The 10,140-nt window shown below is 39.5% G+C and overlaps 1 pseudogene; it reads right to left on the reverse strand.

Annotated features, from left to right (window-relative positions):
• Positions 1-313: 313 nt before the first annotated feature.
• On the reverse strand, positions 314-410 carry LOC127742093 (uncharacterized; annotated as a pseudogene).
• Between the last annotated feature and the right edge of the window lie 9,730 nt (positions 411-10,140).

The raw sequence follows: 10,140 nt of genomic DNA on the forward strand, positions 1-10,140 counted from the left end.
GCTAACCATCCATGCTAATAACTTTGAATTGAAGCCTCTACTCATCACTCTCATCCAAAACAACTGTTCTTTCAGAGGAAGTGCCCAAGAAGACCCAAATTAGCATCTCACTACATTCCTAAAGATCTATGATACAGTGAAATCAAATGGAGTTCATCCTGATGCCTACATATTGCTTCTATTCCCATTCTTCTTGCTAAGGGATAAAGCATCCAAGTGGCTAGAATCTTTTCCAAAGGAAAGCCTCACAACTTGGGAGGATGTGGTGAATAGATTCTTGGCAAGGTTCTATCCTCCGCAAAGAGTGAATAGACGAAGAACTGAGGTGCAGACATTTAGACAGTAGAATGGTGAAACCTTATATGAAGCCTGGGAGAGATTCAAAGATTTGACAAGGAAATGTCCATCTGAGATGTTCAATGAGTGGGTACAACTGCATATCTTTTATGAAGGGCTGTCATATGAATCAGAGAAAGTTGTAGACCATTCATCTGGAGGCTCCCTTAACAAGAAGAAGACCATTGAAGAAGCCATTGATGTCATAGAAACAGTGGCTGACAATGAGTATTTCTATGCCTCCGAGGGAAGCAACAACAGAGGAGTCGTAGAGCTGAACAACATGGATGTAATCTTGGCCCAAAATAAAATAATTGCTAAGCAACTAGCTGATTTGACCAAGCAAATGTAGAAGAATCAGGCTGTAGCTATCCACACTCAACCATCACTTCAATCAGAGTCAAATACAGAGGAAGAAGTTGACTGGGAACAAGCAAATTACATTGGAAATTCTTTAAGATAAGAGCATGATCCATACTCGAAGATCTACAATCCAGGTTGGAAGAATCACCAAAACTTTGGGTGGAGAAACCAACCAAACCAGAACCAAAATCACAGACCCCACAACTCCAACCAATTCAACAAGTCCACCCACCATAACTCTAACCAAAGGCCATATCAACCCTCACAAAACAATTACTCTCAGCCACCATATCAAGCCCAAGCCAATCAGCCTCAATACTCAATTCCCACCCCACCATCAGAAGACAAACTATATAGAATTGAAGCTATGCTTGCAAACCTTTTCAAGGAGTCTGATGATATGAAAAAATTCAAGGAAGAGGTGAGATCCAATTTGCAAAATTAAGATGCTACCATTCAAAAATTTGAAGCACAAATTGGGTATCTAAATAAGCAAGTCCCTGGCCATAACCCGTGTAATGCTATCAAGACAAACTCAAAGGAGGAATGTAAGGCTATTACACTCAGGAGTGGAAAGGAATTGAAAGAGACCTCAAAAGAAACTCAAGAAGATGAAGCAGAGGGAAGTTCAAGTGACAAGGAAGAAGCACAAACACATGGTCCCAATTCACCTGAAGAAAAAGAAGTCCTAAGGCCATACGTCCCTAAAGCACCTTACCCTCAGCGCCTGATGAAGAATGCAAAGGACAGCCAATTCTTCAGATTCTTGGAGATTTTCAAGAAATTGCAGATCAACATTCCCTTTGCTGAAGCATTAGAGCAAACGTCACTCTAAGCTAAGCTTCTCAAGGAGTTAATAACCAAGAAGAGAAGTTGGAGAAATGATGAAACTGTGGTGTTAACTGAGGAATGCAGCGCCATCATCCAACACAAATTACCTCAAAAATTGAAGGACCGAGGAAGCTTCCAAATTCCTTGTATCACAGGAGAAATCACAGTGGAGAAGGCCTTATGTGATTTGGGAGCCAGCATAAATTTGATGTCCTTAGCAATGATGAGGAGAATGAAGTTTGAAGAAAGCAAACCAACAAGAATGGCACTCCAATTGGCAGACCGATCATTCAAATTCCCTCATGGAGTAATGGAGGATTTGCTGGTAAAGGTGGGAGACTTCATCTTCCCGGCTGACTTTGTGGGAGACTTCAATCATTCTGGAAAGGCCATTTTTAGCTAGTGCTGAAGCCATTATTGATGTCCAAAAGGGTGAACTTACCCTTAGGCTACATGATGAGAAAATGGTGTTTAATGTGTTCAAGGCCATGAGTTACCCACAGGAGTAATTAGGAGAGTGTATGAAGTTAGATGCAGTGGAAATTGTGGTGCAAGAAACCTTTGAAGAAGAGCTTGAAGATGTGATAGGAGAAGACTCCACATTAAACATTGAGGCTACAGAAATTCAAACAGAAGAGGTACCCATCTCAAGCACATTAGAAGAAAAGAAAAAGGAGAAAGAAGCACCAAAATTTGAACTGAAAGCACTACCTTCCACCCTCAAGTATGCATACTTGGGAAGTGATGAAAGCTATCCAGTAATCATCAACTCCGCTTTCAGTCAAGAGCAAGAGGAAGAGCTAATCAAAGTACTGCAACAACACCAAAATGCCATTGGATGGATTCTTGCCCACTTAAAAGGGATAAGCCCTTCTATGTGTATGCATAAGATTCTGCTGGAAGAAGATGCAAAGCCTTCCATCCAACCCCAAAGAAGGCTGAACCCAGCCATGAAAGAAGTGGTGCAAAAGAAGGTTATAAAACTGTGGCAAGCAGGGGTCATCTACCCAATCTCAGATATCCCCTGGGTAAGCCCTGTCCAAGTAGTTCCAAAGAAAGGAAGAATCAATGTTGTGCCAAATGAAAGGAATGAATTGATACCAACAAGAACAGTGACTGGATGGCGCATGTGCATAGATTATAGGAAGCTCAATGAAGCCATAAGGAAGGATCATTTCCCTCTGCCCTTCATGGATCAAATGTTAGAGAGACTTGCTGGACATGGGTATTATTGCTTCTTAGATGGATACTCAGGCTACAATTAGATTGTAATGGATCCTAAAGACCAAGAGAAGACTTCTTTTACTTGTCCCTATGGTGTTTTTGCATATAGGAGAATGCCTTTTGGATTGTGCAATGCACCTGCAACATTCCAAAGGTGCATGCTCTCCATATTCTCTGACATGATTGAAAGATTTATAGAAGTGTTTATGGATGATTTTTCTGTATTTGGAGACTCATTTTCTAAGTGCCTGCACCACCTTGCTCTGGTGCTAAAGAGATGTCAAGAAACCAACCTGGTTCTAAACTAGGAAAAGTGCCATTTCATGGTCATTGAAGGGGTGGTTTTTGGGCACAAGATCTCCAAAAAAGGCATTGAGGTCGACAGGACCAAGGTGGAAGTAATTGAGAAAGTACCCCCACCTTGCAATATTAAGGCAAATAGAAGCTTTTTAGGGCATGCTGGCTTTTACAGAAGGTTTATTAAAGATTTTTCAAAAATTGCCAAGCCCTTAAGTAATCTACTTGTTTCTGATACACCTTTCATATTTGATCAAAAGTGCATGCTGGCTTTTGACAATTTAAAAAAGAAACTTTCTTCAGCTCCTATCATTACTCCACCTGATTGGAATTTTCCTTTTGAACTGATGTGTGATGCATCAGGCTTTGCAACTGGGGCAGTGTTAGGATAAAGGAAAGATAACTTGGTGGATGTCATATACTATGCCAGCAAGGTCCTTAATGACACTCAAAAGAATTACACCATCACTAAAAAGGAATTGTTGGCAATAATGTTTGCATTTGATAAATTTAGATCATATCTCATTGGCTCCAAAGTGATTGTTTTTACTGATCACACAGCACTTAAATATTTTTTTTCCAAGCAAGAATCAAAACCAAGATTGATAAGGTGGATCTTGTTGTTTGATGTGCACCCGTGGACTATGTCGGAAGAGAGTTTCTCAATGAAGTTGCGTTGCAAGTATAGCTCTACCAACAACAATCCTCAAGGATCAAATTTAGAAAGGAATTGGTTGTCACAAGTTCAACCCCAATAAAATAACCGAAGTATTCAAACCTCGGGTCGTCTCACAAGGAATGGGCAGACATGTGCTTCAACATTGGTTAGAAATCCGGGGTTGTAAGTCATGAGCAAGAAAATAAACTAGAAATCTTAGCAAACAAGTAATCTAAAGTGCAAAGAACTAATTCAAATAACCAAGCAAGATGTAAGCAATTTCAAACTAAGAAGACAACTTTCAATTTAATTCTACTCTCAACTAGACAGTAGCTACAACTAAAGCAACACAATTAAGAATTTGGGTTTTCAAATATGAATAATAAAAGTAACTCTGGATAGGCATGGGAATTGGGGTCACTATCCTTGTCTAATAACCATATCTTGACAATTATGAGGAACCAAGCTCATTAGATCTACTTCTATACTTGAAGTAAGTTAAATGGCTTAGTCAACATCTACCCATAAGGTGTAACCTTACTACTAATTAACCTAGTAGTAGGCTAGTGTCAATGGCTATCAAATTGACCACTAAGGGTTTCCAAATCATCAAATCCATTAGACCCAATAACTCAAGTTTACCCAATTCCCTTGGCCTAAGCCAAGAGTAAAAAGAACTACTCCATAATCAAGGCAAACAATTCATCAAACACTTGGTAAGCATTAACAAAAGACATGTTCAAATTGCAAATGGATTGAAATTAACAAATACCCACTAATAAATATCAACTTACAATCACTCAAACAACACAATTAAGAATAGAAATCATCAATGTAACATCAACAAGTCAAGATTCACAACATTCATGCAATGGGTATAAAGTGACAATTGACAAGAATCCATAAACTAACACAAGATCTAAGCAAAAGTATACTAAGGAATTCAAATTGAACAATCAAAACTAGTAATTAATAAACTCCAATTCATATTCAACAAGGGAAGATCAAATTAAGCTAGATCTAGAGAAGAACAAAGAACCCAAAAAAACTAGAAAATGTGTCTTAGTGTCAAAATGATTGATCCCCCCTTCTCCCTAGCATCCTTGGGTCTTTTTCCATGCATAAACAGCTTGAAATTGGGCCTAATGAGCCTCAGAAATCGCCAGGCACGATTTCCTTTAATAAGGTCACGTGCAGCTTCCCGCGCGTGCGTGCCATGCGTGCGTGCGTGCCGATTGCTTTTGCGATCCACGCATGCACGCCAAGTGCACGTGCGCGTCGGTTGGAATTCTCTGACCTGTGCAGATGCGTCCATCCTTGCGCGCCGCTTCCAGCAATCCTCATCCACGCGTGCGCATGATGTGCGTGTGCGCGTCGATACTGCAGTTCCCAAAATCCAAATCTTCATGTTCCTTCCTCTTGTGCATGCTTTCCTTCTCTCTTCTAGGCCATTCTTACCCTATTAATTCTGAAATCACTCAACAAATACGTCACGGCATCGAATGGTAATAAAGAGGATCAAAATATAGTAATTCTAAGGCAAAATAAGCATGTTTTCTATTATAGAGCAATATTCGGAAGTGAACACAAAACCATGCATTTCTTATGAATAAGTGCAAGAAATATTGACAAAAATCCCCAAATTAAGCACAAGATAAACCACAAAATTGGGGTTTATCATTGTTGCAAGAGTTCAATATTGAGATTAGAGATAAAAAAGGGGTAGAGAACAAAGTAGCAGATCATGGCTCTGGCTTTGGAGGGCAGTTTGGAGGAGAAAGAACAGCAGCCAAGGTGTTGTAGTGCGGTTTCTTTTGGCCCACTATTTTCAAGGATGCAAAAGAGTTAGTGAAGAATTGCAATGAGTGCCAAAGAGCTGGGAACTTGCCCAAGAGAAATGAGATGCCACAGCAATTCATCCTAGAACTTGAGTTGTTTGATGTATGGGAGATTGACTTCATGGGTCCTTTCCCAACCTCATACTCAAATAAGTATATCTTAGTGGCAGTAGACTATATATCTAAGTGGGTGGAGGCCATTGCAACCCGAACAAATGATAATAAGGTGGTCCTGAACTTCCTCAGAAAGAATGTCTTTAGCAGGTTTGGTGTCCCCATAGCACTTATGAGTGATGGAAGAAGCCATTTTTGCAATAAACCATTAGAAACTCTACTATTGAGATATGGAGTAAAGCATAACGTGGCCATACCTTATCACCCTCAAACATGTGGACAAACAGAGGTATCCAACAGAGAGTTGAAAAGGATACTAGAGAACACTATGGGATCTTTAAGAAAGGACTGGTCAAAAAAGCTGGACGATGCTCTTTGGGCGTATAGGACAGCCTTCAAAACACCAATTGGGATGTCCCCATATCAATTGATGTATGGAAAGGCCCGTCATCTGTCATTGGAACTCGAACACAAAGCTTTCTGGGCTCCCAAGTTACAGAATTTTGATAGTAAAGTTGTTGGTGAAAGGAGGCTCTTGTAACTGCAAGAATTGGAAGAATTCAGATCTCAGGCCTATGAAAATGCCAAAATTTACAAAGAAAAGGCCAAGGAAAAACATGACCTCAAGTTAGCACCAAGAAGCTTTGAAGAAGGACAGAGAGTACTCCTCTACAATTCCAAGCTAAGGCTATTTCCTGGGAAGCTAAAGTTAAGGTGGTCAGGACCTTTTCTGGTCACCAAGGTCTCACCCTATGGACATATAGAAATCATGGAAGAAAGATCAAAGCGAACCTTCACTGTGAATGGGCAAAGGCTCAGACATTACCTGGGCAATATGGGAGAAGGTTCCAAGATGAAGTATCAGCTCAACTGATGAAGAGAACATCAAGCTAGTGACGTTAAAATAGCGCTTGTTGGGAGGTAACCCAACCAAAGGTAATTTTCTTTTCATAGCTTGTAAATAAATGGGTCAAGAAGCTTTCTCTACATTGCAAGGAACTAAGTTTGGTGTTACACACCAAAGAAATGCAAAGGTGAATGTGCAATTCTAACTTTGGTGTTTGATAAATTCCAATTTTGTGGTTTATCTTGTACTTATTTTGGGGGATTTTATCACCTTTTCTCACATTTATTCAGTGAAATAGCATGGTTTTGCAATTTTCCCTTGATTTGTGCTTAAATGTGAAAACATGCTTTTTAGGCCGTAAAATAGCTGATTTTAACTCACTTTAATTCCATTCGATGCCTTGATATGTTTGTTAAGTGGTTTCAGGTTTAGAAGGCAAAGATTAGATTGAAGGAATGAAGAAAAAGCATGCAAAGTGGGAGAACTCATGAAGAAATGAAGGAACCTTAAAGCTGTCAAGCCTGACCTCCTAGCACTCAATCGACCATAACTTGAGCTACTAAGATCCAAATGAGGCGGTTCTAGTTGCGTTGGAAAGCTAACATCTGGGGCTTCGAAATGATATAAAATTTGCCATATTTTGCTTCACGTATAGGGGCGTGCACGTGCCATGTATGCATGCACGCCGATGCTGCTCATGGCCCACTAAAGTAAAATCGCCCCTAGCGATTTTTGAAGCACTTTGGGCCCAACCCAACTCATTTTCAATGCTATTTTATGCAGAATTCAAGCTTGGGTAAGGGGGGAGCAATTGTTTGGTAGCTTAGCATCATGTAGGTTAGTTTCTAGAGAGAGAAGCTCCCTCTTCTCTTTAGAATTAGGTTAGGTTTAGGTTAATCCTCATAGATCTAGGTTCAATCTCATGTTTTTATCTTGTTTTCTTTCTAATTTCATACTTCTACTCTTTCATTCTCATAATGTGTAGTGTTAATTTCCCTTTTATCTTTCTCTTTTGTGATGATGAACTCATGCTGGATTTGGATTTTCTTTTAATGAAATTTAATGTTGATGTTTCTTTTATTGATGATTTGAGTTGTGATTTTACTTTTCTTGCAATTGGTAGTTGGTAGATTTACTATTCTTGCACTTTTATTATGCTTTCCTTGTATATCCACCAAGTGTTTGACAAAATGCTTGGTTGGGCTTTAGAGTAGACTTTAAGCATTCTTGGCTTGGAAAGAGTAATTAGGCAATCTTGAGTCATGAATATCCAACTAATGTTGGTGATCTAGAGTTGTTAGTTAATATGATTTCCATTGACTCTAATCTTTTGCTAATTCTATTAGTGAGTTTATTAGTACATTTGGATTGAGGTTAACTAGTCTTGTTTGACTTTCTCTCATGGAAGATAATGTGATACCTTCTTCCAATATTGGGGATGACGAAATGAGATAAATTCTTGTTTATTATTGTGATATGATTGATTAGTCTTGTTTGACTTTTTCCTTATGTGAAGATAACATGATACATTCTTCCATTTGTTGGAGTTGACTAAATAAGATGAATTAATCATTGTATGATTAGGATAGCAAGCCTATGATTTCAATTCTTGCCATGAATGTCTCTCCTTATTACTTGCTTTCTTTAGTTATTTGCTTGATTTACTTTCCTTGTCATTTAATTTCTTGCCCTCTTATCAATCAAAACCTCAAAACATACTTTATAGCCAATAATTGAGCACTTCATTGCAATTCCTTGTGAGACGACCCAGAGTCTAAATACTTTGGTTAATTCTTATTTGGGGTTTGTTACTTGTGACAACCAAATTTAATTTGATTTGAGGATTGACTATTAGTTTGAACTATATTAACAACGGAATTATTTTGTGGAATTCCGAACCGGTATAAATCCTTGTATCAAAGAGCCCAGAGAGGAATGATTCTAGTGTCCAAACGCCAGAAAAGGGTGACAAACTGGCGTTAAACGCCCAGTGGATGCCCAATTCTGGCGTTCAAACGCCAAAAAGGGTGAAAAGTTGGCATCAAACGCCAATTCCATGTTCAATTCTGGCGTTCAAACGCCAGAACAGGATAGGAATCTGGCGTTAAATGCCAATCCAGCACCCAATCCTAGCGTTCAAACGCCAATAAGGGATCAGACACCCGCAAATGCTGATAATAACTCCCTCAAGAAGGCGTCTCAGCCTGCTTCTGTAGGAAATAAACCAGCAGCAACCAAGGTTGAAGAATATAAAGCCAAAATACCTTATCCTTAGAAACTCTGCCAAGCGGAACAGGATAAGCAATTTGCCCGCTTTGCAGACTATCTCAGGACTCTTGAAATAAAGATTCTGTTTGCAGAAGCACTTGAGCAAATACCCTCTTACGCTAAGTTCATGAAATAAATCTTAAGCCATAAGAAGGATTGGAGAGAAACTGAAAAAGTTTTTCTCACAGAGGAATGCAGTGCAGTCATTCTAAAAAGCTTACCAGAGAAGCTTAAGGATCCCAGAAGCTTTATGATACCATGCACATTAGAAGGAATTTGCACCAAGACAGCTCTATGTGATCTTGGGGCAAGTATCAACCTAATCCCTGCATCCACTATCAGAAAGCTTGGTTTGACCGAAGAGATCAAACCAACCCAAATCTGTCTTCAACTTGCTGATGGCTCCATTAAATACCCATCAGGCATAATTGAGGACATGATGGTCAAGGTTGTGCTATTTGCCTTTCCCACTGACTTTGTAGTGCTGGAAATGGAGGAGCACAAGAGTGCAACTCTCATTCTAGGAAGACCTTTCCTAATAACTGGACGCACCCTCATTGATGTCCAAAAGGGAGAAGTGACCCTGAGAGTCAATAAGTATGAGTTTAAGTTGAATGCTGTCAAAGCTATGCAGTATCCAGACACACCAAAAGACTGCATGAAAGTGGATCTTATTGACTCTCTGGTAGAAGAAGTCAATATGACTGAGAGTCTCGAATTAGAGCTAGAGGACATATTTAAAGATGTTAAGCCTGATTTGGAGGGGCCAGAGGAATTAGAAGAACCTTTGAAAACTCCTCAATTAGAGGAAAAGTCCCCCAAATCAGAGCTCAAACCACTACCACCATCCCTGAAATATGCATTTCTGGGAGAAAATAACACTTTTCCTGTGATCATAAGCTCTACCTTAAAGCCATGAAGGAAGTGGTGCAGAAAGAGGTCACTAAATTACTAGAGGCTGAGATTATTTATCCAATTTCTGATAGCCCCTAGGTGAGCCCTGTCCAAGTCATCCTTAAGAAGGGAGGCATGACAGTAGTTCATAATGAGAAAAATGAACTGGTTTCCACAAGAACAGTTACAGGGTGGCGCATGTGTATTGACTACAGAAGACTCAATACAGCCACCAGAAAGGATCATTTTCCTTTACCATTCATAGACCAGATGCTAGAAAAAGAACAGGTCATGATTATTATTTCTTTTTGGATGGCTATTCAGGCTACAACCAAATTGCAGTAGACCCCCAGGATCAAGAGAAAACACCATTCACATGTCCATCTGGAGTATTTGCTTACAGAAGGATGTCATTTGGGCTGTGTAATGCACCTGCAACCTTTCAGAGATGCATGCTCTCTATTTTCTCT

This window comes from Arachis duranensis, chromosome 9 (assembly GCF_000817695.3).
Source record: "Arachis duranensis cultivar V14167 chromosome 9, aradu.V14167.gnm2.J7QH, whole genome shotgun sequence".
Lineage (NCBI taxonomy): Eukaryota > Viridiplantae > Streptophyta > Magnoliopsida > Fabales > Fabaceae > Arachis > Arachis duranensis.